At 43.3% G+C, this 26,894-nt stretch overlaps 31 non-coding genes across 31 annotated transcripts; all 31 read right to left on the bottom strand.

The window, feature by feature from the left end:
- Positions 1-786: 786 nt before the first annotated feature.
- Positions 787-859, bottom strand: TRNAK-UUU (transfer RNA lysine (anticodon UUU)). Its single transcript has one exon. It is a non-coding gene; the product is annotated as a tRNA-Lys (tRNA).
- A 16,307-nt stretch (positions 860-17,166) lies between these two features.
- TRNAE-UUC (transfer RNA glutamic acid (anticodon UUC)) lies at positions 17,167-17,239 on the bottom strand. Its single transcript has one exon. It is a non-coding gene; the product is annotated as a tRNA-Glu (tRNA).
- A 2,664-nt stretch (positions 17,240-19,903) lies between these two features.
- Positions 19,904-19,976, bottom strand: TRNAK-UUU (transfer RNA lysine (anticodon UUU)). The gene has a single exon. It is a non-coding gene; the product is annotated as a tRNA-Lys (tRNA).
- A 68-nt stretch (positions 19,977-20,044) lies between these two features.
- Positions 20,045-20,117, bottom strand: TRNAK-UUU (transfer RNA lysine (anticodon UUU)). The gene has a single exon. It is a non-coding gene; the product is annotated as a tRNA-Lys (tRNA).
- A 68-nt stretch (positions 20,118-20,185) lies between these two features.
- On the bottom strand, positions 20,186-20,258 carry TRNAK-UUU (transfer RNA lysine (anticodon UUU)). Its single transcript has one exon. It is a non-coding gene; the product is annotated as a tRNA-Lys (tRNA).
- A 68-nt stretch (positions 20,259-20,326) lies between these two features.
- On the bottom strand, positions 20,327-20,399 carry TRNAK-UUU (transfer RNA lysine (anticodon UUU)). The gene has a single exon. It is a non-coding gene; the product is annotated as a tRNA-Lys (tRNA).
- Positions 20,400-20,467: 68 nt separating this feature from the next.
- On the bottom strand, positions 20,468-20,541 carry TRNAK-UUU (transfer RNA lysine (anticodon UUU)). Its single transcript has one exon. It is a non-coding gene; the product is annotated as a tRNA-Lys (tRNA).
- Positions 20,542-20,748: 207 nt separating this feature from the next.
- On the bottom strand, positions 20,749-20,822 carry TRNAK-UUU (transfer RNA lysine (anticodon UUU)). The gene has a single exon. It is a non-coding gene; the product is annotated as a tRNA-Lys (tRNA).
- A 207-nt stretch (positions 20,823-21,029) lies between these two features.
- TRNAK-UUU (transfer RNA lysine (anticodon UUU)) lies at positions 21,030-21,103 on the bottom strand. The gene has a single exon. It is a non-coding gene; the product is annotated as a tRNA-Lys (tRNA).
- Positions 21,104-21,310: 207 nt separating this feature from the next.
- On the bottom strand, positions 21,311-21,383 carry TRNAK-UUU (transfer RNA lysine (anticodon UUU)). Its single transcript has one exon. It is a non-coding gene; the product is annotated as a tRNA-Lys (tRNA).
- Positions 21,384-21,451: 68 nt separating this feature from the next.
- TRNAK-UUU (transfer RNA lysine (anticodon UUU)) lies at positions 21,452-21,524 on the bottom strand. Its single transcript has one exon. It is a non-coding gene; the product is annotated as a tRNA-Lys (tRNA).
- A 68-nt stretch (positions 21,525-21,592) lies between these two features.
- Positions 21,593-21,665, bottom strand: TRNAK-UUU (transfer RNA lysine (anticodon UUU)). Its single transcript has one exon. It is a non-coding gene; the product is annotated as a tRNA-Lys (tRNA).
- Positions 21,666-22,154: 489 nt separating this feature from the next.
- On the bottom strand, positions 22,155-22,227 carry TRNAK-UUU (transfer RNA lysine (anticodon UUU)). The gene has a single exon. It is a non-coding gene; the product is annotated as a tRNA-Lys (tRNA).
- Positions 22,228-22,576: 349 nt separating this feature from the next.
- On the bottom strand, positions 22,577-22,650 carry TRNAK-UUU (transfer RNA lysine (anticodon UUU)). The gene has a single exon. It is a non-coding gene; the product is annotated as a tRNA-Lys (tRNA).
- A 207-nt stretch (positions 22,651-22,857) lies between these two features.
- On the bottom strand, positions 22,858-22,930 carry TRNAK-UUU (transfer RNA lysine (anticodon UUU)). Its single transcript has one exon. It is a non-coding gene; the product is annotated as a tRNA-Lys (tRNA).
- Positions 22,931-23,279: 349 nt separating this feature from the next.
- On the bottom strand, positions 23,280-23,353 carry TRNAK-UUU (transfer RNA lysine (anticodon UUU)). Its single transcript has one exon. It is a non-coding gene; the product is annotated as a tRNA-Lys (tRNA).
- A 207-nt stretch (positions 23,354-23,560) lies between these two features.
- Positions 23,561-23,634, bottom strand: TRNAK-UUU (transfer RNA lysine (anticodon UUU)). The gene has a single exon. It is a non-coding gene; the product is annotated as a tRNA-Lys (tRNA).
- A 67-nt stretch (positions 23,635-23,701) lies between these two features.
- TRNAK-UUU (transfer RNA lysine (anticodon UUU)) lies at positions 23,702-23,774 on the bottom strand. The gene has a single exon. It is a non-coding gene; the product is annotated as a tRNA-Lys (tRNA).
- A 68-nt stretch (positions 23,775-23,842) lies between these two features.
- On the bottom strand, positions 23,843-23,921 carry TRNAK-UUU (transfer RNA lysine (anticodon UUU)). The gene has a single exon. It is a non-coding gene; the product is annotated as a tRNA-Lys (tRNA).
- Positions 23,922-23,983: 62 nt separating this feature from the next.
- TRNAK-UUU (transfer RNA lysine (anticodon UUU)) lies at positions 23,984-24,056 on the bottom strand. The gene has a single exon. It is a non-coding gene; the product is annotated as a tRNA-Lys (tRNA).
- Positions 24,057-24,124: 68 nt separating this feature from the next.
- On the bottom strand, positions 24,125-24,197 carry TRNAK-UUU (transfer RNA lysine (anticodon UUU)). Its single transcript has one exon. It is a non-coding gene; the product is annotated as a tRNA-Lys (tRNA).
- Positions 24,198-24,405: 208 nt separating this feature from the next.
- On the bottom strand, positions 24,406-24,477 carry TRNAK-UUU (transfer RNA lysine (anticodon UUU)). Its single transcript has one exon. It is a non-coding gene; the product is annotated as a tRNA-Lys (tRNA).
- Positions 24,478-24,545: 68 nt separating this feature from the next.
- TRNAK-UUU (transfer RNA lysine (anticodon UUU)) lies at positions 24,546-24,617 on the bottom strand. The gene has a single exon. It is a non-coding gene; the product is annotated as a tRNA-Lys (tRNA).
- A 68-nt stretch (positions 24,618-24,685) lies between these two features.
- On the bottom strand, positions 24,686-24,758 carry TRNAK-UUU (transfer RNA lysine (anticodon UUU)). Its single transcript has one exon. It is a non-coding gene; the product is annotated as a tRNA-Lys (tRNA).
- A 115-nt stretch (positions 24,759-24,873) lies between these two features.
- On the bottom strand, positions 24,874-24,946 carry TRNAK-CUU (transfer RNA lysine (anticodon CUU)). The gene has a single exon. It is a non-coding gene; the product is annotated as a tRNA-Lys (tRNA).
- Positions 24,947-25,295: 349 nt separating this feature from the next.
- TRNAK-UUU (transfer RNA lysine (anticodon UUU)) lies at positions 25,296-25,369 on the bottom strand. The gene has a single exon. It is a non-coding gene; the product is annotated as a tRNA-Lys (tRNA).
- Positions 25,370-25,576: 207 nt separating this feature from the next.
- On the bottom strand, positions 25,577-25,650 carry TRNAK-UUU (transfer RNA lysine (anticodon UUU)). Its single transcript has one exon. It is a non-coding gene; the product is annotated as a tRNA-Lys (tRNA).
- A 67-nt stretch (positions 25,651-25,717) lies between these two features.
- TRNAK-UUU (transfer RNA lysine (anticodon UUU)) lies at positions 25,718-25,790 on the bottom strand. Its single transcript has one exon. It is a non-coding gene; the product is annotated as a tRNA-Lys (tRNA).
- A 68-nt stretch (positions 25,791-25,858) lies between these two features.
- On the bottom strand, positions 25,859-25,931 carry TRNAK-UUU (transfer RNA lysine (anticodon UUU)). The gene has a single exon. It is a non-coding gene; the product is annotated as a tRNA-Lys (tRNA).
- A 68-nt stretch (positions 25,932-25,999) lies between these two features.
- TRNAK-UUU (transfer RNA lysine (anticodon UUU)) lies at positions 26,000-26,072 on the bottom strand. Its single transcript has one exon. It is a non-coding gene; the product is annotated as a tRNA-Lys (tRNA).
- Positions 26,073-26,550: 478 nt separating this feature from the next.
- Positions 26,551-26,623, bottom strand: TRNAK-UUU (transfer RNA lysine (anticodon UUU)). The gene has a single exon. It is a non-coding gene; the product is annotated as a tRNA-Lys (tRNA).
- Between the last annotated feature and the right edge of the window lie 271 nt (positions 26,624-26,894).

Genomic DNA, 26,894 nt, shown 5'->3' with positions numbered 1-26,894 from the left:
AAGAAGAAATTGATTGAATACACACGTACAGCGAATCAAAGGGATGTCCTCGGGGAGTGGGAAATCATGGTGTGGTCCTTTGTTAATGACTTCCACCATCTCCTCTGAACCCCCTAACCCCCCTCTCTACGAATGAATTATTGTTTAAAAGCTTTAAGATCTTCAAACATTGTCATTTCGAAGCCCGGTTCTTGAATAGAGTTTGAGAGCGTGTGTCAAGAAGGGGGGGGGGGATTGGGTGTTATACGTTCCCATTTGTGTATGGGTTTCCGTCAGGATATTGGAATGGGTTTATTGGTGTTGTTTCTGGATGGGTTTTTTGTTTTATTGTGGTTTTAGGAAATGAGAGATTAGTGAGATAAGGGGCAGTTTCCACCCTTTCTTCGATTGAAATTGTGTTCTAATATGACTGTTATTTCAATTTTTTTTTCGGATTGAACGAAGTTTTGCAAGGGTAGTGAAGTCGTCATCATCACTAACGACTTTCAATCCACCGCTGGATGAAGGTCTCTAAATTTTTGAATTTACTGTGTCTGATGCTTTAGCCATGCAGTTGAATCCAGCCACTTTTGTGATCTCGTCGATACTTCCTGCGTGGGGACGCCCTCTCGGACGTCTAACCCCACGTCAGTACCAACCCAGAATACTTGTGGTACATCTGTTTTACTGTCTTATTGCAACAGTCAATTCTCAGTCTACCGACTGAGTTATCCGGGCTCGTTAACGACAAGCACATATCGTGATTGCATATTCAGAAGCGTATACTCATGTGTTAAATAACATGAACGCCCGGACAGGGGCTCGAACCCTGGACCGTTAGGTTAAAAGCCTAACGCTCTACCGACTGAGCTATCCGGGCTCGTTAATGAGAAGCACGTATCGTGATTGCATACTGGCTCGTTAATAGCTATGTCTTCACTGGTGCATTTTCTTTGCGCTAATTAGGCATTGTTGGCGGAACGTGACTTCAGTGCTGTTGGCATGCCTTAAATCGTGTTGAAAGGTGGCCATGTTTCCGGTCGCTAGTAGCAGCGCACGTGTTTCCAGCACCCTTGGATTTTCTTGCACTTTCAACTAGGTTTCTTGGAAAGTATTTTTTTATGCTTCCGTTTATTTCATTAACGATTCTGCTCTCCATGGTAATTTTTCTTGTCCCAGGAATACATAGCTTTCTACTTCATCCATTTGTGTGTTGTTGAGCAAGATCTTCTTCGGACCAAACGATTTGAACACAGGTTTGTCTTTTGTAGATTCTTTTTCAAATCCACCTGAAAACTTGCCTCCGCCAGTTGTTGTATCACTTGTTCTAGTTCGCCTGGATTAGTGGCTATAATAACAATGTCGTCGGCAAAACGCATATGACTGAGAAAATATTCATTGAAATTCTTTTCTCGTCCCAATATAGTTTTACGAATACTTCTTCTAAAACCACGGCAAAGAGTTTCGATGAAATATTATCACCCAGTCGGACACCTTTCCCGAATTTAACCTTTATCCAAACGAACGGTTGCAGTTGATTTATCATATAATTCCTTGATATTGACGATATATGGCATTTCATGATATTCATGAACGTCTTCTCTACCCCAAGGCTAGTGGAATACACACCAAGGCTCAAAGCTAAGTTCACATAAAAGCCGCATGCATATTTTGATGCCCAAACTCAATAGCTCACATTTTTATGGCAAGCTCCGACATTGTCGCTGTATTGATCATCTACTCTCTTTTATTCATTATGGTCATTGGAATTGCCTATGTCATGTGCTACAAAATGTAAGTGAGACTAATTGTATCGAGGGTAAGCCTGTATTTTATATTACTGTAAGAATAAAGTTGCTCGAACTAAAATTTCGGGAAATGCTTGACCCAATAATTTACAGTGCTATCATTTTCCCATGAAAAACGAAAGTTATCTTGCTAAGACATGCTTTATCAAGGGGTCTCATACCTTTTTTTCACATGGTGGAAAACATTGCTCTAATAGGAGAACATCATTAAAAATGCTTATTTAACAATTGGTTTATTCCAAAATATTTACACGCGTTCTTGATTGCATTTGCTATCTAGTGCCAGTATAAAGTATCTTACACGCATAATAAAATACCGTGACATGAATGTTATTGAATAAAAATTGATTTAAATCAGAGATATGTGAAACCTTACATCAGCATAGAATAGTACATATAAAATCAAGAACACGAGTAAAAAATTTGAAATCAATGATTAAATAGTATTTTTAATGATATTTCTATTAGAGCATAGTTTTTCACCGCGTAAACACCCCCCTCCCCCCTTAAAACACATCAATTTCTATCAAACACAAGTTTAAAATAACCAAAAAGTAACCATCCCCGACGATACACGATGTCATATTTCCAGTTGAAGAAGGAAAACAAATTTTTTAATAAGAAATATTTCAATTTATAACATTAACAATAACCCTAAAATAAACTGAAATATTTCCAGGAGACGCCATTTTTCATCGTAAGAAAAAAGGAAAAAAATCGCCAAAAAATAGGGATTTTATCTGTTTTTAACGACATCCAAAAAGAAAGTTAAGTCCATATAACAACACACTCTTTTCTTCTAAGCTAATGACATCGGAACCAAATTCCGTGCGCACATAATAATACACTGCCATCTATCGCGTGTGTTAGTTATTCCAGTAAAAAACAACACAAACAGCAAATTATATCGATGGAGACCATTGAAAAAAGAGCCCGAAGTAAATAAAGCTTAATATTATGCAAGTTTTATAGCTTTCTTTCCCAGAAATAGGAAAAACAAAACCAAAAAAAAAAAAAATGGAGTAATTTGGAGAGCGTTTTGTGTTTTTCCCGCGAGGAGTTTCGCAAAAAAGCAGCAGGTGCATTTGAATACCCGGTATCGGCACTAAAACTAAAACCCTGCTCTCACTTTGAACACATGGAAGTTAAAAACAAACAACAAAAGGGAAGCTTTCATTTTAAGCAGATATGGGTTTTCTTCTTGGTTCGGAATTGCAGCCAATTTGCATTAAAATGGCCGGAATCCGTACCTCGTCTTTGAATGACCGAACGAGGGAGGACTAGACTTGGGAATGGCGAATTAAAGGCCGTTTGTACCGCGCGGTTGTGCTGCTGCTGCCCGTTTACTTTGTACCTGTTTTAACGGGACCGGTCTTTAATTTGTTGTTCGAGATTCTTTTATATTTTGTTTTTGAGTAACTGAACTGTGTTTTTAAGGCGTTTGGAATTGTTGGTTTTGAAGCTTTTCGGGATAGGGTTTTATGTTGTGGGGGAACTGCTCTCTCTCTCTCTCTCTCTCTCTCCTCGACGATCAATTAGTTATGTAAATTTCTGCGGGATATTATGTAAATAGGGGCCACGGATGAGGTTTTCAAGGGGTCATTGAATTTCGGTTCGATAACATTACGTTTTAGGAGGTCGTTGTCCCGCATCTGGGTGTTTTTTGTTTTAAGTGGGATGACGTCTTTATTTTGCTCTGGAATGTGTTTTTACGGCGTGACCATATAAGCAGTATTTTTATGGGGGCCTATCCGCATTTTTTAGCGATCCTGACTCTTTTTTTAAAATAATATAGAAATATTTTTTATCAACAAAGGGGCCGTTCAAGTATTACGTGGGCAATGTTTTAGCAAGTTTTGACCCCCCCCCCCCTTGTCAGCAAAAGTAAGCAAAATTTCGTCAGCTCTGCCCCCCCCCCCCCACCTCCTAACGCATATTAGTGAGATCAGATTCGTAAGTGGGTGTAGATGGCGCATTCAACCCAGACGATTAAAAATGAATTTTTTGATGTAAAAAAATGTTGTTTTTTTTTTTAAATTTATAGTTTCGAATGAAAATACCTTTATATGTGTGTTATTATAATCAATTTATCTTAATTTCGATGCTATTTGCAAGCCATGAACGCAAAATTTCTTTTTTAAGGAATTTATTGCGACCCACCCTCTAAGCCATGTATGGTATACGCATGGTTCGCGAACCAAATGTGGCCGGGGGTGTTATCTGATGTTGATTGCCAATTATCAACCTTAATTTTGTAAATATAAACTGAGCGGCACATTTACAGATTTCTTAAGTGATGCGTGGCACGAATCCAGAGCATTCAAGTGGTTCGTGCCACATGTTAAGATCACTCAAGTAGGGCCGTGTCAATTCATAGATCACTTAAACGACCAGTGGTACATTTAGAGATCCCTTGAGTGGCACAGCTTTAGAGCACTTAAGCGTCCCCCAGTGCGGTTCTACATCGCTCAAGCTACCCGCGGCATATTCCCTGATTACTTAGGTGATCCTCGGTAAAATTAGGGATCACTTGAGGGATTCGTGGAACATCATAGTTCTTAAGCGGCCCGGACTCATTTCCAAATCATTTGGATGATCCGCGAGGGGAAAAACCCTTTATTCCAGAGTTCAGCGCGATGGAAACTCAAAATTGGAAAATAAATAATTTATGAAAATTAACCCTTTCCACTATTTCATAAATTCCACCGATCGATATCGAAACTGCCACCGTGTCAATGACTAAACCCTCTGAAAACTGCCAAATTTCTTCCGTAGGAATTTGTATATGATTTTTGTAGGACAATGAAAAGATGAAAATGTCGTCTTCTTCCTTCATTTACACTCTACCCATAATCCCGTACTACCACTACCTCCTTTATATGCATGTATATAGGAGGTAGTGGCACTACTCGGACGGGAAGGACAAATAAGCTACATTTCAAACATCGTGTCTGCCACGATCGCAATCCCCCTCCCTCCAGAGTATTAATTTGAAGTCAACATGTTCGTTATCGTCTTCCTACATTCTTTCCCACGCTGAGAATCGCGGCGCATTCACTTCATTTATATGACACGTAACTTGCTCGGATCCATCAACAACATCGACTCCAATACGTGAGAGCATAACCATGACGTAAAGTCGTCGCGCCATAACACGCCTTGTTTATGGAAACATCTCTGGCAACAGAGAAAAGACGGCCAAGCTTTCTCATCTTATGAATCGCTGCTATCGCCACAATCGGCATTTTGGCAGTTGGAAAATCCAAAACACCATTCCCTTGTTATTTATTGCCATTTATTTCTTTTCGGTGATCATCTTATGCTATTTATCTATGCGTTTAGAATCAATACGTGATATCGTTGGTGAATAACAACAGCCTCTATTAAATTATCGGAGATTTTCCTTCTAATGCAATTTTATTATTTCCTACTTACGCTGTTATTTACTGTGAATTTATTTGTTCCGTTAATTTTGAACACTTTTATTCATTTAAATATAAATTTCCTTACATTCGTTATTTAATTGATTTGTTAATCACTCGTTTCTTTTATTAAACCTGAAATTTGTCCCGTTAACGTTGACGAATTATTTTTTCCCAGAATTTTAAATTTTCATCGATTATGAAATAATTTCGTCCAAAAAAAGAAAATATTACATAATTAAGAACTCAATAATTCTGAAATTATTTCTATCAGTAGTTCTGCAGTTACCGCTAAGTCCGTAACTATTTTCCATTAATTTTATAAATGTTCATGAAAATTAGGGAAAAAAAAATCATTATTTTTTTCCCAAATTATTTCTTTCATAATGGGCTTTTTTTACCAACATTTCTATAAATTCCGTAATTATGTACACGACTTGTGTATGCTGAATTTGGCGAAACAATTCGTTACGACGGCGCTTTTAATGCGTAAAAATACGCGGCATTATTATTAAGTACATACTGGGATCTGTGCAAGCTGTGCTTATATTATTTGAACATAGTTTTATGCAACGAGAACCGTAATAAGCATTAGTTATAAGCTGTTTGTGTCGCTCTTTATTAGCAGAAAACGCAATATGTAATTACTATCTGTAATAATTACTATCGAAACAAGTTACACTAGACATGGTTTTGCGAGATTGTCGTGATACAGCGCCATCTGTGATTTATTGTATTTAAAAAAAGTGTGTGTATATATATATATATATATATAAATAAACTATAACGTCAAGACACTGCAACTGCAACTTGTTGCAGTGTGACAGCTTCGACACTCTTTTTGGCGAAACACGATAAGCAATAAGGACGGCTTTGACGGTGAGGGTTATAAGTGGTAAGAAATACGCATGCTATTTTCCATTACTCGTTCGCCGGAAATACGGGACAAGGAGGTTATAATACAAGGAAGGTGACATCAGAGAGGCACGAAAATTGGAGCCTTTGTGTGATGGCCTTACCGACGGCCCTATGGGCTGACAAGTAAGCCCAAACAAACGATTTCTTAATTTTTATATATTCAGAAATTTGTCATTTATTAATCAACGATCTCGATGATCATCAAGATCATAATTAATTAGCTAATTAGCCATTCGGATATGTGAAAATTAGTAAAATTGCGAATTTGGTAATTTTTATGAATTTGATAGCTTGTCGTTTATTAATCACAACGATCTTGATGCTAATTAAAATCATAATTATTTAACTATTTTGTCATATAGTGTATCTACCTGATAAATCTGAAAAGATGCCCATGAACACTATTTCTTAGCCGATGGGTCGCAAGAACTCCTTAGTGTTTAGCAAATTGGGAAATGCCTCTACTCCCCTTGTGAGCAAAATTTCGTCAGCTCTGCCCCCTATCGCTAACGGCCATTAGTGGGATCAGAGATGTAAGCGGGGAGAGGGCGTGGTTTATAGATGGCGCTCTTTCACCCCCCAGACGAATAAAAATTTATTTTTTAATGTTAAAAATTAAAAAAAAAAATTAAAATTTTGAAATAAGATACCTCCATACGTTATTATAATAAATTTCTGTTAATTTCAATGCTATTTGAAAACCAAGAATAAATTCCGTAAATTATGTACAACTTTTCTGTGCTGAATTCGGCCACACAATTCGTTACGACGGCCATTTTAATGCATGAAAATACTTTTGCATGCTGAACGATACGCATATTATTGTTTTCCATTTTTTGAACATATTTTTCTATTTTTAGAAAAATTTTGGCATTTCTGAATGCATGTATGCAGGGTGATTAAGAAAATATGGGGGGGGGGACCTTAAGAGGTGGTAGTAGACACAAAAACAAACAATTTTCATCAAACACTGCGTAGTGTGCAAACGTGCCACACGGCGCAGCATAGTAATAATAAGCGCGCAAATGTTTTCGGATTGGACAAACGCATGTGGGGGGAAAACGCTCACCGTACATTCATGCTGTCTCTGTGGTACTTCCGCTTGCACCTCCGTAAATGAAATGCATGTCTGGGGTTTTTTTTTTTCAGTATTACTAAAGTGCGCCATTATCCCGTACGTTACAACTGTTAGAACGGTTGCAAGCTGGAATTTTTTTTTTCTCTCGATACATTTCAACACGAACGCCGTTTTAACGTTTGCGGAGCGGCCGTTTCGATTGCGTTTCATGTTAGGCTATGCATTTTTTGATGACAATTGTTTGTACAGTTGAATCCCGTTATAACGAACTCCAGGAGACAGGAGAAATCACTTCGTTATAGCGAAATTTCGTTATAAAGGGTTTCCAGTTATTTGCATTGTTCTTATGTAAATTTATCTGGGGTATTAGAAAAGTGTTCGTTAAAACGGGATTCGACTCTATTTGTGTGTACTGTCACCTCTTAAAGATTTTCCCATCTTTTCTGAATCACCCTGTATGTATATATATAAATATATATTTTCATTTTTTACTTATATTTTTGAATATTTTCATGGAACATATTGAAAACATTGGATCTTTGCGTTAATCTCGGCCCTTTGAAATTCACTTGGGGCGGGGTGATGGTACCAGCAGAACTGAGCCGTGACCCGTGAGAGATAGACATCCCTTCTCCTGATGCTTATGATTGAATAGTTGGGTTTGAGGTAGATGTAGACAACACACACGTGTCTATTGAAGGTTGGTTCAGTTTCTCTTTTTCCCATCCGCAACAATTCGTATACACATCGTCACATGAATTCCTCTTTCCCTTTTCTGCCTGACTGTCGACGGCTCGGTGTGTATTCTTCTGTTTTATTATTATTAATATAAAGAAAGGTATAAACATAAGATTAAAGAAACTACAACGTTGAGACACTGCAACTGCAACATGTTGCAGTGTGACAGCTATAGCCCTCGTAGTGGTGAAACACGATAAGCGATTACGACGGCTTTGACGTCATGGATGTCGCCGTTATGAGTGATAAGAAATGCACGAGCGATTTTTCATCACTCTGTCGCCGGGAATACAGAACGGTCGTGCGCGGAACCTGCAACATACGCGACCAGGGGAAGAGATCCTTTGCGAATTATTATGTATTTCGACGATAGGGAAATCCGTAGGGGATTTAGCCGAATATATTCGCACAGGCGACGTGGTGAATGGGTGGATAATCCATCAGCTAAGGGTGAATTAACCGATTTGGAAGCAGCCCGGAAGGTGTTTTGCGACTGTTTTGGAGAGGACGATCTAGGTGCCTGTGCCGGGCCATCTGATGAGTCGTATTATCAAACACCGTTCCATGATGCCTTCTTTGAAGTTTCGCCAAGGGTGAACATGCATGTTCCAGAGGACCTGAGTGAGTTTATTAGATCCAAAAATTCCCGGCGAGCCGGTAAGTGGTTTTTTGTTTTGTTTTAATGTGATTGACAAAGATAACGTGCTTAAAATATTTAAAGATAGAGCATACAATTTTGACCATGTTGTCTTATTTCAAAGACTGATAGTGTTTGGTTATTTTGCTATAACCGGCCCCCCAGTGGCTGTTCGATTTTAAGAAATTGTTCAAAAAACAGTTGCGCGGCATACAACATCCAGTACGCCGTTCGTTATCCGTAGCTGGTGGCTAAATGTCGCACCATAGGGGACTTGCAATGGGAAGAAAGATATAGATGTCCCGGAAGAAATAGCCAAAAGTAGGGAGACATTCAATCATGTACTTTTTTGTGATTTTGCCAGGTCACACGAGATAACTGATACATACCAGCTCATAGTAAAATATTAGGACCTGGCTGTCGTCTGTAAGCAAGGTGATAATCAACATGTTGAAGAACATGTGAATCATCAAAACAATGCGAGGGCATTTTTACACTTGTCGGACAAGGCGAGAGCCTGCAAAAATGCCTACCAAACTGTATTAGCCTACAAAATTTGTGAGGTTCGTGAAACACCTGCTTCCACGTTTGTTGAACGTCTTTTTGCCAACCGGGCTTTTTGTCTTTGTGATGAGAAAACTATCATTAGAGAGGCCACTACGTATTTATACTGTGTGATCGGATATAGCTTTTGTCAAAAGATTCTACAGTACGTTGTCAGTGCCGCGGTGCACGGTACACCTAGGAAGCGTTGGGCGATATTTCGAGGTGACTACAACACGGGCAAAACAACCTTTGCCCGAGCATTAATGAAACTGTTTGAAGGAGTTTCTCTAAATATCAATGTGATTAAACACGTCTGCCCATTCACATGGGTAACGCCCTGGGGAGGCTCACTCGCATCTCTGGCCCCGTTGGGGGGGTTTTTTAGATGGGCACATGTAAGTGTCATTACCAAGAAAAAAATTACTATTCGTCTCGCAGGTGTTGCCGCCTGCGAAGGCGGCAGGGCTTGAGGGCAGCAAGTGTCCGATTGCTGCCCTCAAAGCAAGTATAATCAAATATTGTTTGCGTTTACAAACATGAGTGGAGTTACTTTAGATCAAGGAGTTGTTGGTAGTAGATAGAGGAAGAGGAGTTCTCATGCACCATTTCTTAAAAGCTTAACAAAGAAACAATATTACCAATAGCAAAATTTCAAAATAAATCTTTCCGATACAAAATAAATAAACCCCTCCGTTCGAAACGAAGCGATTTTTCAATCAAAACATCAACTGCATTATGTAAATAGGTGGATTGTCACGTGACTTTTTCCACGTCAGAAAATTTCAATATCAACTTTTTTTCCCTTCAACGTTATCTCATTGGGGTTTTTAACGAAGAAATAGGGCAAAGAAATATTTTTCTTTCTCGAGATGAAAAACGATCGTTATATATATATATATATATTTTGCTTTCGATATAACGTTCGTTGCCGAGTCACGGGCTCTGACAAAGTGCATGTTTCCAAGAAATAGCTTTAACTAGACAAATGGCTTAGTTTGAAAAATCGAGGTTCAACGTCAAACTTATCGAAGCGCTGCCGCTGCTTTGGACTGAAGTGAAAGATGCCTTTTTTTATTGCATTTATTACATTTTTTCTTATACATTTTAGCTTTTTGGTTATTTTATTCTCTATATGCTCATTTGTCATGTCTATATCGCACTTTATTCTTCAAAAAATTACAACTGATGGTTTTAAAATACATTCGATACTAGATATTTCTTATGCTTTCACTGTATTGGGGTTTTTTTTCCGCCCTTCTTTTGTTGTCGGGCTTTTGCGAAGAATCACTTAATTCGTATTGATTTATGCCGCAGTGGGTAGATGATACTTGCTACGTTGAAGAATGTGTTTAGATAAGAGTAAATTCAGGTAGAGATGGTTCTGGTTAGCTTTGGGCACACACACACACAAAATTGAGGAGGGGGGTTGTAACGTATCTTGCAGTGTGAGACTCGGGGGAAGGTGCTGCGAACTGGGTTTGTTTCTGTTGCTCTGGGCCAAGGGTGGTGATAGTTGTATTTCTGTTGAATATTTTAGCACAACAAACCACTACTTTACCGTACTCTGGTCATACATCGCCATAAGGCGATTTCCGACCAGTCGAGTTTGGTGGCAAATGAAGGCAATATCTATCGGTGGTCTCCTCAAGCTCGGTAGATTAAGAACTTGATGTTCTTGTCGGGATTCGAACACGTGGATTTTGACGGTATCGTTCCCAGAAGAAGGCGACCATCTTACCACTGCGCGACTTGGACAATCAGTCAATAACGATCATGCCCACTTTTACTTTAAACGTCCGAGTGACGTGGTAGTAAGATGCTTGTCCAGCAGCGTGAAGGTTTCCGTGAGGTTTCAGGTTCAAACGGGGGCGGGGGGAGGTCAGCGTATAGATAACAAGATGCCTTCCCCCGAATGAGCCTTGAGGGGGCAACTGATAGATGGTACCTTGGTTTCCAACGCAACTTTAAGCATTTTTTTTAACATTATAATCATATCTCTACGACGGACGGTTGATGAGATAAAGTCCGCAGTAGCACTTACAGGACACCCTGTACGTAGAAAAAATCGAATAAATAGCGTTATTTGCGTAGAAGAAAAAAATTATATCCTTCAGAGACGAGACGGGAATTTTTATCACAAAAACGTATTCAAACAAAAATCGCGTCGCTCTGATACGAAGATGTGACACAACATGACAGGCATGAATTTTTCTGTGACACTTTCCATTTCTTCCTGTCCAATAACTTTGAGCCTTTTTTTCATGCACCGCATGCCCGTCCATGGGAATCTGTGTATATACGTCGAATTCTGTATACATCAACGGTAGCACATATTCACGAAATGCAAAGAGAAAGAGTAAGGTTACGGGGAAAATATTTTGCAATAAGTGGGTTACATTACAAACGATATTATGATGTAAGTGCTGTTATTTCATACCAGCTGTAACACCCGGCGCTGCCCGGGATTTCTTCAATTAGTGAGGTGATTGAAAAAGTGACGAGCCATTACAAAGGCGTAATCTATTTATTGTACATAATACTGTCAGCATTGAAGAAGGGACAAACCATTGTAAAGGCATGTCTGAAACGAATTGTTGGGGAAACGCAAAGTAAACATTCCGAAAGTAATTGTTAAGGCCTAGAAATAGGGTGACCATACATCCCGTATTTCCCGGGACAGTCCCGGTATTTTCTGTTTTTTTGGCCGTCCCGACTTTTTGGCGAAAGTGTCCCGGTTTTTCCCGTATTTTACACGAAGCCAACTTGAATTTTTATTCTTTATTGCAGTCAAAGATTGACATTATTTTTCAACTCATAAATTATTTTACGACAATTACAACTATATATGAGAATATTAATCTCCCACATTTGCCTTGAAAGTTTGTCTTTCGTGGAATACATTGTAATTCACTGCAATTTGCATCATTTCCCGCCATTGTGATTTTTCCGTAATTTCAACAATATTTGGCAACTTTGTTTGGTTTTGGCTTTGACGCAATGTCCCGTATTTCTCTCGAGGAAATATGGTCAGCCTACCTAGAAACCATTGTTCTTCGACGGTTTTCCCGCCCATTTTGGACATTGGCATGTCGTTAAATCCGTGCCCTGCAATCCGTGCCCTGCATGCAACACTCATGACATGCAACTTTCTACGGTGCTCTTAAGATAGTTAATGCTTACGTTATATATTGAAGAAAATTCATAATTAATGAAAGGAATAAATTCGAAATCGATGAAAATTAGGAATTAATGAAGTAAATGATTTCATAATGAGTGAAAATGATTTCAGAGAATTTTTGCAAATTCCGAACTGGTGAAAAAAAATCATTTTGAAGTTCTTAGAAATTCAGAATCGATGGAAAAAATTCAACAAAATTGAGAATTAATAATAATTCAGAATCAAAAGAAGAGAAGAAATAAACGTTAGAAATGCAAAATAGATCCACAATCAATAGAAATTCTGGCAATATAATGGCAATTACGATATCTTAAATGTACAGAAATATTTAGAAAAATACTTTCAGGCTTGAGAAATATAGTTTCAAAATTGATAAAAGTAAAAAAAAATTATTGCAAGGAAGATGGAAACGATACTTCGTGCACTAGATGGCGCTATAAAACATCCAAACACTAAAATTCCTCCGAAATATTCGCATTTATTAATTTCACTCCCCCCCCGTAATATCGTCTGATACCCAGAACATGAGCAACATTCAATTCTCTCCTCCTTTCGTCCTGAAAATATCGTTCACGTATAGATTTTGGTTGTTGTTTTTTTTCTGGAGAAACGTCGTGTACACTTAGCGTTTGTTTTCCCAACACGCTACGCGTTCCTGACAGCCAGCCGGAGAAATGCACGCAACACTCACGACATGCATCTTTCTACGTTGCTATTATGATGATGATGATAATAATTCCCGTAATAATAATAATAATGCCCAGCATTGCACCTCTCGGAAGTAATTTATGATCGCCCCGCGGCCATAAATACGCTAGAAACCAACTTAAATCTCGTTTGTCTTTCGGCCATCACAATAAATAAGCAAAGGATGGAATTTTCAGTCGAAAGATTTTTCCATTTTCCTCCATATATGATCATCAAATATTTTCCCCCTCAAGTTTTGCCAGGTCATTACTCAAGGGGCGCTGTTGCCGCCGCCCCCTCTTCGATTCCCGTCCCCCTACGAGGGAGCGGAAGAGAGAGAGAGGGGGGGAGGGCGCCCCGCTCACTTTTATCAGTTATCGTCAGTTTTGCAATGTCTCGGCCTGTCTTTTGTGCATTTATATTGTATACGCAGAATTTTCTCATTCTTAAAAATCGATTGTCCTCCGTTTCAAAGATTGGAGGGCGGTGGAAGTGGGGGCAATATAAGGAATATAATGACCATCCATCAAATACGGTCATTAATAACTTATCATACTGATAACTCTCTCTCTCTCTCTCTCTCTCTCTTCGCAATGGAACTTTGCCGCATCAATTAGCACGATCAATTGTGATTAATCAGGGTTGGTGGAGGGATGATAATCGTGCTGGAGGACATCGACGTCGGAAATGTTACTTGTGATGTGTTCAGGAAGTGTGTGTTCTGAATGCGGTATGAATTGTTAATTCTCACCTAAATTATGGAAATTTCTGTAAGGGACATTTTTGCCCGGTTTAATTTACGGTTTGTCGATGTAAATGCCACGGGAAAAGCCCGAATTCGGTCAGTTCACGAAGATCTGGGCGATTTCTTTTTAAATTGACCGGTCCATGTCCTAATTTCGGGCTTCGGTCGGTCAGTTCTCGATGTCGCTGGAGATCCCTGGAAATAGTCCGAAGAGGGAAGAAAGAATAATATTTGATCATTATACTTAGTTGGCGAATTTTTCCGGTCGCCCCCTAAACGTGAGCGTGGCGAGACGAGGGTACGGGGATGGGGCTGACGCCCTCTTAGCGCTGGGACCCGTAGGGAGCGGCCACGGCTGTCATCACTGCAGTGGTTATCTTCATATTAATTCAGACAAGAAGCAAATCATATCACGGACACAATGCGGTAATCATTTCTTTCTCCTAAATTGAATTTTTGTTGTTTTGAGCTGTCAACCTTCGGTTTACGTACAATTTGGCTTACGAGAAAGAGAAAATTGATTCAGTTTACGAACGTCTGGATTTACGATCATGAAATTCGAAAAAAAATGGACCAAATCCGAGGGAAAAATAGTGAAATTGAGAAGTGTACGCCACAACATGGCGATTTTTTACCCCAAAGTTCTTTACTCCAAATAAGACACACGACTCCACCTATCATTTTAAGTATCACCTATTGTGAACCCACAGATCAGCTCGTATCATTTCATATTTTTTGAGAGGGTTTACATCAAAAAATTAGTTCAGAAATGTTTTGCAATTATCTCTGACACAAAATTAATACTCACTGACTTCTGTAAACATAATTTTAATGCACACCTACACTAGTGTGCAAAAATTAAGGACGTGACAGTGTTTCTAACGTAACGTCGTGCGAAAGTGTTCTCTCGAAGTCGACACAAATAATACCATAAGATTCCCCAAGACATAAACTCCATCCTTTAGTAGGGGATATGATAACAACCCCCCCACCCCCTCCCGAATGCTATGCAGGAATTACATGGTCTGCCCATGCTGAGTACAAGGTTGTCAACGAGCTGTTGAGGAATTGCTGCCCATTCCTGTTGTAGCACCAATCGCAGCTCTGGAAGCGTTGCTCGCAGCTGGTGACGTGCTGCCAAGCATCTCCCTAGAGCAGTGTTTCTCAACCGCCGGGCCGCGGCACAATTCCGGGTCCTCGCTTCATTCAAACCGGGCCGTGAGTGATTCGTCGTTTCCATTTTTCCAATTTTTTCACTGTTAGTTATGTTTGTGACCGGGCATTCCCTCTCAAAATAAATACTTCAACCGGGCCGCGGACTTGTAACACTTGAAAATTACCATGATCTGTTACACTTTTACTTCACAGGTAAAATTGCCTAATGAGTGAATCGATCCCACAATGTCTGTTTGTATAAATATTCGACCCAAAGGTGAATAATAATCACGAATTATAAGATAAAGGGAACGCAAGTTTTACTTGAAAATCTGGATTTTCCAATCAGTTTCACGTAATTAAAACTCACCTAATGAGTATACATAATCCACGTGAAACGGAGTAATTAGGAAATTTAATTAGTTATATGAAAGTTATCCAGGTAACGTTAATGGGAATCCAAAAGTATCGAACACACGCACTTCGGAATACCGCTAATTTTTTGGCTCCTCAGAGCACCCTATCGGTTCAAAAACAAATCACGTTTAATTCGTGCCCAGTTTATCGGTGATCAATCAATCGCGTGCCAATAGCAGCGCTACGGCACCCGCGCGAAAAGATGATACTTGCGCACCGTAAACTGTTTCCGGTGCTGACCACTCGCAGATGTCTTTCCAAATAATCGATTCTTTCACAAATCGTAAATCGATTTATCATTAATTCGTTGCAGGCAAGAAAAATCTCACGCAAATTTCTGAAAGTCGCATATTTCTTTGGAATTTTTCCCGGGAATATTCAAGATGCCGATTTTTCCTCTCAATAAAACGTTTTTCCCCTTAATCTCGTAATTAGCTTGACTTAATTAGCGCGTTCAATTAACGGAATATAGGAGACTGTTATTTCGGTCATTGGATTGAGTTTCGAATTTTACAAAAGACTGGTTGGTAAAAAAGAGGGGATAGAGAGCTTTGTCGAAACAATGGCTAGAATTCCGTCTGTTATTAAAAATCAAAATATTGGAATCAGTGCTATATAACGATAGTTGATTAGTTCTTGTTTTTATAGCCTCATGACTACAGTGGAACGTGGGTTAACGAGCTTCATTCGGTTAAGAGACCAGGCAGACCTACAACACGATACAGACAAAATTTCAAGCATTCCCATCCAATTTCTCCAAGAAAATTCGAGCATTTCCATCTTTACTTCAGAAAACGAACGTGAGATGGCAGCATGAACACTAAACAAGCGAAACCAACATAAATACATTGGGGGGGGGGGGGCGGCACACATGCACACATTCCGGCATGTGCCGATTCGTTAGAAATTCGGCAGAGGAATGTGTACGAGGTGCATGTGGAACCTGGGGAAGAAGGAGAAGAAGCCCTATGCAAATCTGCGTCGCTGTGAATGAAAGGCGCGGACTCAGTATTACTGAAGTGCGCCATTATCTCGTACGTTACCACTGTTACAACGGTTACACGCTGGAATAAACTCACAGGGCTGGCGTCCGCGCGGACAATTAGTTTCTTTTTTTGTGATAGTTGGCGACTTTTTGGCGGGAATTTGCGCTATATGTGTAGAATTGAAAATTTTGTGATAAATTTCCGGCAAATTATAATGGAAAATGCATGCGTATTTCTTATCACTTTGACCATCAAAGCCATCCTCATCGCTTATCGCGTTTCACCACAAAGAGGCCGTAGCTGTCACACTGCAACAAGTTGCAGTTGCAGTGTTTAAACGTAGTTTTGTTTCTTGAATCTTTTCTCTGTTTTTCTTCAAAAAATATAATAATTCACAGATGGTGTAGAATGACGACAATCTCGGCATAACCCCCTCTACTGCAGCTAGTTTATCGATACTTTTTTTTTTTTTACATATTTATTTATATTAAACGTGATTGCATAAGCACGCGTGTTAAACGCGGGCGCGAACCCTGGACAATCAGGTTAAAACCTAGCGCTCAATCTACTGAGCTATCCGGGTTCGTTAATGACGAGCATATATCGTGATTGCATACTCATGTGTTAAAAGCACGTTGCTGGACCATTAGGTCAAAAGCCTAACGCTCTACCGACTGAGCTATCCGGGCTCGTTAACGACAAGCATATATCGTGATTGCATACTCAGAAGCGCACAATCATGTGTTAAAAGCATGAACGCCCGGAGAGGGGAAACCCTGGACCGTTAGGTTAACAACTGAGCTATCCGGGCTCGTTAATGACAAGCACATATCGTGATCTCAGAAGCGCACAATCATGTGTTAAAATATGAACGCCCGGACAGGGGCTCGAACATTGGACCTTTAGGTTGAAAGCCTAACGCTATACCGACTAAGCTATCCGGGCTCGTTAACGATCAGCACATATCGTGATTGCATACTGATGACGCGACAGCGGCATGGGAATGAATATTATTATTTATTAAAACATATTTACACAGAAAGAGAAATGCGACGGCGTCGATGGCGCATGGCGAACTCAACGGTTGAAGACGAACAACTCAACGTTCGTAGATTTGTAGTGTCGACAGATATATCGTGTCCTCACAGAAACACGTTCTCCTTCTCCCAGTATCCGTGCTGTCATCTGTCGGGTATTTATTTGACGGCAAACCCCACAATACTCCCCCACTAGTGACTTCAGTCGCGATTTATAGCGATCAGGGAATCGGACTTTTCTCCCACTACGAGTGGCAGGTTCGGTGGTCGTTTTCACTGGCTGAAAGTTTTGTGGTAGCACATCTTCCTGCAGCAAAAATGCTGGCTTTAGTCGGTCTATGGACACCGTTTCATGCGTATCTCTAATCCGTAACACGAAGTATTTGGGCGCCCGCTGCATGACTTGAAACGGGCCATCATAAGTGCACTGGAGCGGAGGCTTCACGGCATCTCTGCGCACAAACACGTGAGTCGATGCCTGTAGTGCTGGATAAATGAAGACCTTGAGTTTATTGTGGTTAGCAGTAGGAACGGGCGCAATATTACGCATGGTGTTCGCTAGTTGCGCTGCGAATATTAGTGGATCCGTTGGCTGCTCGCTACTCGGAACCAAGAACTCCGCGGTAGCCGCAGTGTGGCCCCATAGAGCAGTTCTGCACATGTGGCCTTGAGTTCGGGTCGATAGGTTGAGCGGAGGCCAAGGAGAACAATTGGTAAGACATCTACCCATCGGTCGGTGAGTTGGCACTTTAGAGCTACCTTTAGTGGCCGATGGAAGTTTTCGACTAGGCCGTTGCCTTGAGGATGAAATGATGTCGTTCGAAGTTTTTGTATTCCTAGCAGCTGCGCCAGTTCTTGGAATAACTGTGCCACGAACTGTCGACCTCTGTCAGTGGTGATTCTACTAGGTACGCCGAATCGGGAAACCCAAGTTGACACAAAAGATCTTGCAACGGTTTCCGCCGAGATATCTGCAACAGGCACTACTTCCGGCCAGCGTGTGAATCTGTCAATTATCGTTATTGCGTGTCGGTTCCCCTGGCTTGGTGGAAGTGGTCCGATGATATCGATGTGTACGTGGTCGAATCTTGCGTTCGGTAGCAAGAATGTTCCTGAGTCGCTGACCGTGTGACATTGCACTTTCGTCCGTTGACATGGTATGCATGATGTCACCCATGTTTTACAGTCTTTCTTGACCGACGGCCAGACGAAGCGCTTAGTGATGAGTCGTTGCGTTGCTTTCACTCCTGGTCCGTGAGTTACTTTAAAGACTTGTAGTCTAAAGTCCTTTGGTATATACGGTCTGACTCTTCCGTCGGAGATGTCGCATAAAACTTCGGTTGAATTTCCAGGTAGAAGAAGCTTCTGAAGCTGCAATGAAGAATTCGTCTGCAACTCGGGCAACTCTGGATCGGTCGTCTGTGCTTGAGCAATTGCTTCGTAATCGATTTGGCTGGAAAGTTCGATCGCATTTATTCGGGAGAGAGCATCAGCAACCTGATTGTCAGAACCCTTCACGTAACGAATGTCAGTCGTAAATTGTGAAATGAACGAAAGCTGTCGTGTCGGTCGAGGAGAAGTTTTTTCCGGTTTTTGATTGAAGGCAAACGTTAATGGCCTATGATCTGTGAGTATGCAAAATTGCCTTCCTTCAAGCATGAACTGGAAATGTTTGGTAAAAGCGAACGCAGCAAGCAATTCTCGGTCATAGGCGCTGTACTTTTGTTCTGCCTCACTCAGTTTTCTCGAGAAAAAACCGAGCGGCTCGAGTTTATTGTTGTTGATCTGGTGAAGTGCACCCCCAATAGCGTAATCCGATGCACAAGGCTATCTGAGCATTTGGATTAGGGTGCACGAGTAGTGTCGCCTGAGCTAACTGCTGCTTGGTTTCTGTGAACGCATGTCGATCTTCTTCTGTCCAAGGTATATCCTTTCTTCCGTTTTTATTAGAGCCTTTGAGAAAAGCAGTTAATCTAGCTTGATTGTGTGCAGCGTGTGGAAAGAACTTTCGATAAAAATTTAAAAACTCCTAGAAATTGTCTCAGATCTTTGATGGTCTTCGGCAACGGGTAGTCTAGGATAACTTGTACTTTTTCGGGTCCCTTGCGGGATATAAGCGGATTACCTTGCGGCTGGGCAATGCTGGAAGAACTCTCCTGACATCCGGGCCCGGCGAACATCCCCCGACTCGCAAGCCACCGGGAACCCACTCCATTCCAAGCAGCCACACTCCGGGAAGCTCCCGGAAACCTGTGATGGTCAAGAAGGAGTACAGGTGGACAGCCCGCCAGATCTCCGACCCAGCAGAAACATTCCGAGGCACACAGAACAGAAATAACGTTCTACCGACTGAGCCCTTCGGGCTCGTAAACGACAATCACATATCGTGATTGCATAATGAGAAGCGCATACTCATGTGTTAAAATCATGAACGCCCGGACAGGGGCTCGAACCCTGGACCGTTATTTAAAAGCCTAACGCTCAACCGACTGAGCTATCCGGGCCCACGCATAGAAAGCACATACCGTGATTGCATACTGACAAGCGCATACTCATGTGTTAAAATCATGAACGCCCGGACAGGGGTTCGAACTCTGGACCGTTAGGTTAAAAGCCTAACACTCTACCGACTGAGCTATCCGGGCCAACGCATGGCAGGCACATACCGTGATTGCATACTGACAAGCGCATACTCATGTGTTAAAATCATGAACGCCTGGACGGGGGCTCGAACCCTGGACCGTTAGGTTAAAAGCCTAACGCTCTACCGACTGAGCTATCCGGGCCCGCTAATAGAAAGCACATATCGTGATTGCATACTGAGAAGCGCATACTCATGTGTTAAAATCATGAACGCCCGGACAGGTGCTCGAACCCTGGACCGTTAGGTTAAAAGCCTAACGCTCTACCGACTGAGCTATCCGGGCCCACGCATGGCAAGCACATACCGTGATTGCATACTGACAAGCGTATACTCATGTGTTAAAAACATGAACGCCCGGACAGGGGCTCGAACACTGGACCGTTAGGTTAAAAGCCTAACGCTCTACCGACTGAGCTATCCGGGCCCACGCATGGCAAGCACATACCGTGATTGCATACTGACAAGCGCATACTCATGTGTTAAAATCATGAACGCCCGGACAGGAGCTCGAACCCTGGACCGTTAGGTTAAAAGCCTAACGCTCTACCGACTGAGCTATCCGGGGCCGCGCATGGCAAGCATATATCGTGATTGCATACTGACAAGAGCATACTCATGTGTTAAAAACATGAACGCCCGGACAGGGGCTCGAACCCTGGACCGTTATTTAAAAGCCTAACGCTCAACCGACTGAGCTATCCGGGCCCACGCATAGAAAGCACATACCGTGATTGCATACTGACAAGCGCATACTCATGTGTTAAATTCATGAACGCCCGGACAGGGGTTCGAACTCTGGACCGTTAGGTTAAAAGCCTAACACTCTACCGACTGAGCTATCCGGGGCCGCGCATGGCAAGCATATATCGTGATTGCATACTGATAAGCGCATACTCATGTGTTGAAAACATGAATGCCCGGATAGGGGCTCGAACCCTGGACCGTTATTTAAAAGCCTAACGCTCAACCGACTGAGCTATCCGGGCCCGCTAATAGAAAGCACATATCGTGATTGCATACTGAGAAGCGCATACTCATGTGTTAAAATCATGAACGCCCGGACAGGGGCTCGAACACTGGACCGTTAGGATAAAAGCCTAACGCTCTACCGACTGAGCTATCCGGGGCCGCGCATGGCAAGCATATACCGTGATTGCATACTGATAAGCGCATACTCATGTGTTGAAAACATGAATGCCCGGATAGGGGCTCGAACCCTGGACCGTTATTTAAAAGCCTAACGCTCAACCGACTGAGCTATCCGGTTCCGCTAATAGAAAGCACATATCGTGATTGCATACTGAGAAGCGCATACTCATGTGTTAAAATCATGAACGCCCGGACAGGTGCTCGAACCCTGGACCGTTAGGTTAAAAGCCTAACGCTCTACCGACTGAGCTACCCGGGCCCACGCATGGCAAGCACATACCGTGATTGCATACTGACAAGCGTATACTCATGTGTTAAAAACACGAACGCCCGGACAGGGGCTCGAACACTGGACCGTTAGGTTAAAAGCCTAACGCTCTACCGACTGAGCTATCCGGGCCCACGCATGGCAAGCACATACCGTGATTGCATACTGACAAGCGCATACTCATGTGTTAAAATCATGAACGCCCGGACAGGAGCTCGAACCCTGGACCGTTAGGTTAAAAGCCTAACGCTCTACCGACTGAGCTATCCGGGCCCACGCATGGCAAGCACATACCGTGATTGCATACTGACAAGAGCATACTCATGTGTTAAAAACATGAACGCCCGGACAGGGGCTCGAACCCTGGACCGTTATTTAAAAGCCTAACGCTCAACCGACTGAGCTATCCGGGCCCACGCATAGAAAGCACATACCGTGATTGCATACTGACAAGCGCATACTCATGTGTTAAATTCATGAACGCCCGGACAGGGGTTCGAACTCTGGACCGTTAGGTTAAATGCCTAACACTCTACCGACTGAGCTATCCGGGGCCGCGCATGGCAAGCATATATCGTGATTGCATACTGATAAGCGCATACTCATGTGTTGAAAACATGAATGCCCGGATAGGGGCTCGAACCCTGGACCGTTATTTAAAAGCCTAACGCTCAACCGACTGAGCTATCCGGGCCCGCTAATAGAAAGCACATATCGTGATTGCATACTGAGAAGCGCATACTCATGTGTTAAAATCATGAACGCCCGGACAGGTGCTCGAACCCTGGACCGTTAGGTTAAAAGCCTAACGCTCTACCGACTGAGCTATCCGGGCCCACGCATGGCAAGCACATACCGTGATTGCATACTGACAAGCGCATACTCATGTGTTAAAATCATGAACGCCCGGACAGGTGCTCGAACCCTGGACCGTTAGGATAAAAGACTAGCGCTCTACCGACTGAGCTATCCGGGGCCGCGCATGGCAAGCATATATCGTGATTGCATACTGACAAGAGCATACTCATGTGTTAAAAACATGAACGCCCGGACAGGGGCTCGAACCCTGGACCGTTATTTAAAAGCCTAACGCTCAACCGACTGAGCTATCCGGGCCCACGCATAGAAAGCACATACCGTGATTGCATACTGACAAGCGCATACTCATGTGTTAAATTCATGAACGCCCGGACAGGGGTTCGAACTCTGGACCGTTAGGTTAAAAGCCTAACACTCTACCGACTGAGCTATCCGGGGCCGCGCATGGCAAGCATATATCGTGATTGCATACTGATAAGCGCATACTCATGTGTTGAAAACATGAATGCCCGGATAGGGGCTCGAACCCTGGACCGTTATTTAAAAGCCTAACGCTCAACCGACTGAGCTATCCGGGCCCGCTAATAGAAAGCACATATCGTGATTGCATACTGAGAAGCGCATACTCATGTGTTAAAATCATGAACGCCCGGACAGGTGCTCGAACCCTGGACCGTTAGGTTAAAAGCCTAACGCTCTACCGACTGAGCTATCCGGGCCCACGCATGGCAAGCACATATCGTGATTGCATACTGACAAGCGCATACTCATGTGTTAAAATCATGAACGCCCGGACAGGTGCTCGAACCCTGGACCGTTAGGATAAAAGCCTAGCGTTCTACCGACTGAGCTATCCGGGGCCGCGCATGGCAAGCATATATCGTGATTGCATACTGACAAGAGCATACTCATGTGTTAAAAACATGAACGCCCGGACAGGGGCTCGAACCCTGGACCGTTATTTAAAAGCCTAACGCTCAACCGACTGAGCTATCCGGGCCCACGCATAGAAAGCACATACCGTGATTGCATACTGACAAGCGCATACTCATGTGTTAAATTCATGAACGCCCGGACAGGGGTTCGAACTCTGGACCGTTAGGTTAAAAGCCTAACACTCTACCGACTGAGCTATCCGGGGCCGCGCATGGCAAGCATATATCGTGATTGCATACTGATAAGCGCATACTCATGTGTTGAAAACATGAATGCCCGGATAGGGGCTCGAACCATGGACCGTTATTTAAAAGCCTAACGCTCAACCGACTGAGCTATCCGGGCCCGCTAATAGAAAGCACATATCGTGATTGCATACTGAGAAGCGCATACTCATGTGTTAAAATCATGAACGCCCGGACAGGGGCTCGAACACTGGACCGTTAGGATAAAAGCCTAACGCTCTACCGACTGAGCTATCCGGGGCCGCGCATGGCAAGCATATACCGTGATTGCATACTGACAAGCGCATACTCATGTGTTAAAAACATGAACGCCCGGACAGGGGCTCGAACCCTGGACCGTTAAGTTAAAAGCCTAACGCTCTACCGACTGAGCTATCCGGGCCCGCTTATAGAAAGCACATATCGTGATTGCATACTGACAAGCGCATACTCATGTGTTAAAAACATGAACGCCCGGACAGGGGCTCGAACCCTGGACCGTTAGATTAAAAGCCTAACGCTCTACCGACTGAGCTATCCGTTCCCGCGCATGGCAAGCATATATCGTGATTGCATACTGACAAGCGCATACTCATGTGTTAAAATCATGAACGCCCGGACAGGGGCTCGAACCCTGGACCGTTAGGTTAAAATCCTAACGCTCTACCGACTGAGCTATCCGGGCCCACGCATGGCAAGCACATACCGTGATTGCATACTGACAAGCGCATACTCATGTGTTAAAAACATGAACGCCCGGACAGGGGCTCGAACCCTGGACCGTTAGGTTAAACGCCTAACGCTCTACCGACTGAGCTATCCGGGCCCGCTAACAAAAAGCACATATCGTGATTGCATACTGATAAGCGCATACTCATGTGTTGAAAACATGAATGCCCGGATAGGGGCTCGAACCCTGGACCGTTATTTAAAAGCCTAACGCTCAACCGACTGAGCTATCCGGGCCCACGCATAGAAAGCACATACCGTGATTGCATACTGACAAGCGCATACTCATGTGTTAAAAACATGAACGCCCGGACGGGGTTCGAACCCTGGACCGTTAGGTTAAAAGCCTAACGCTCGACCGACTGAGCTATCCGGGCCCACTAATAGAAAGCACATATCGTGATTGCATACTGACAAGCGCATACTCATGTGTTAAAAACATGAACGCCCGGACGGGGTTCGAACCCTGGACCGTTAGGTTAAAAGCCTAACGCTCTACCGTCTAAGCTATCCGGGCCCGCTTATAGAAAGCACATATCGTGATTGCATACCGGCAAGCGCATACTCATGTGTTAAAATCATGAACGCCCGGACAGGGGCTCCAACCCTGGACCGTTAGGTTAAAAGCCTAACGCTCTACCGACTGAGCTATCCGGGCCCACGCCCGGCCAAAGCCTAACGCTCTACCGACTGAGCTATCCGTTCCCACGCATGGCAAGCACATACCGTGATTGCATACTGACAAGCGCATACTCATGTGTTAAAATCATGAACGCCCGGACAGGAGCTCGAACCCTGGACCGTTAGGTTAAGAGCCTAACGCTCTACCGACTGAGCTATCCGGGTCCGCTAATAGAAAGCACATATCGTGATTGCATACTGACAAGCGCATACTCATGTGTTAAAATCATGAACGCCCGGACAGGTGCTCGAACCCTGGACCGTTAGGATAAAAGCCTAGCGCTCTACCGACTGAGCTATCCGGGGCCGCGCATGGCAAGCATATATCGTGATTGCATACTGACAAGAGCATACTCATGTGTTAAAAACATGAACGCCCGGACAGGGGCTCGAACCCTGGACCGTTATTTAAAAGCCTAACGCTCAACCGACTGAGCTATCCGGGCCCACGCATAGAAAGCACATACCGTGATTGCATACTGACAAGCGCATACTCATGTGTTAAATTCATGAACGCCCGGACAGGGGTTCGAACTCTGGACCGTTAGGTTAAAAGCCTAACACTCTACCGACTGAGCTATCCGGGGCCGCGCATGGCAAGCATATATCGTGATTGCATACTGATAAGCGCATACTCATGTGTTGAAAACATGAATGCCCGGATAGGGGCTCGAACTCTGGACCGTTATTTAAAAGCCTAACGCTCAACCGACTGAGCTATCCGGGCCCGCTAATAGAAAGCACATATCGTGATTGCATACTGAGAAGCGCATACTCATGTGTTAAAATCATGAACGCCCGGACAGGGGCTCGAACACTGGACCGTTAGGATAAAAGCCTAACGCTCTACCGACTGAGCTATCCGGGGCCGCGCATGGCAAGCATATACCGTGATTGCATACTGACAAGCGCATACTCATGTGTTAAAATCATGAACGCCTGGACAGGGGCTCGAACCCTGCACCGTTAGGTTAAAAGCTTAACGCTCTACCGGCTGAGCTATCCGGGCCAACGCATGACAGGCACATACCGTGATTGCATACTGACAAGGGCATACTCATGTGTTAAAATCATGAACGCCCGGATAGGGGCTCGAACCCTGGACCGTTAGGTTAAAAGCCTAACGCTCTACCGGCTGAGCTATCCGGGCCCGCTACTAGAAAGCACATATCTTGATTGCATACTGACAAGCGCATACTCATGTGTTAAAATCATGAACGCCCGGACAGGGGCTCGAACCCTGGACCGTTAGGTTAAAAGCCTAACGCTCTACCGGCTGAGCTATCCGGGCCCGCTAATAGAAAGCACATATCGTGATTGTATACTGACAAGCGCATACTCATGTGTTGAAAACATGAACGCCCGGACAGAGGCTCGTACCCTGGACCGTTATTTAAATGCCTAACGCTCTACCGACTGAGCTAGCCGGGCCCGCTAATAGAAAGCACATATCGTGATTGTATAATGGGAAGCGCATACTCATGTGTTTAAAACATGAACGCCCGGGGCTCGAACCCCGGACCGTTGGGTTAAAAGCCTAACTCTCTTCCGACAGTCCTATCCGGACTCATTAACGGAAACACATATCGTGATCTCAGAAGCGCATAATGATGTGTGAAATGCATGAACGCACGGATAGGGGCTCGAGCCCTGGACCAATAGGTTAAAAGCTTAACGTTCTACCGACTGAGCTACCCGGGCTCGCGAACGGTAGCCACATATCGTGATTGCATAATGAGAAGCGCATACTCATGTGTTAAAATCGGGAGCGCTCGGACAGGGGCTCGAACCCTGGACCGTTTGGTTAAAAGCCTAACGCTCTACCGACTGAGCTATCCGGGCTCGCGAACGGCAACCACAGATCGTGATTGCATAGTGAGAAGCGCATACTCATGTGTTAAAATCGGGAGCGCTCGGACAGGTGCTCGAACCCTGGACCGTTAGGTAAAAATCCTAACGCTCTACCGACTGAGCTATCCGTGCTCGTTTCGCTACAGCACGACGGAGATATCCTACTGGGCCATTGGAAGAATGAAGATGCTCATGTTCGTGGGGTTTTGATGTTTTGATGGTTAGGGCATCGCATATGGGACAGAGTCTGTTTTAACCCGGG

This window comes from Pholcus phalangioides, unplaced genomic scaffold (genome assembly GCF_987345545.1).
Source record: "Pholcus phalangioides strain wild (caught in Gottingen) unplaced genomic scaffold, Ppha-v1.0 ptg000027l_1, whole genome shotgun sequence".
NCBI lineage: Eukaryota > Metazoa > Arthropoda > Arachnida > Araneae > Pholcidae > Pholcus > Pholcus phalangioides.
The sequence above is the reverse complement of the archived record's forward strand: the minus strand, read 5'-3'. Positions and strand labels throughout refer to the sequence as shown.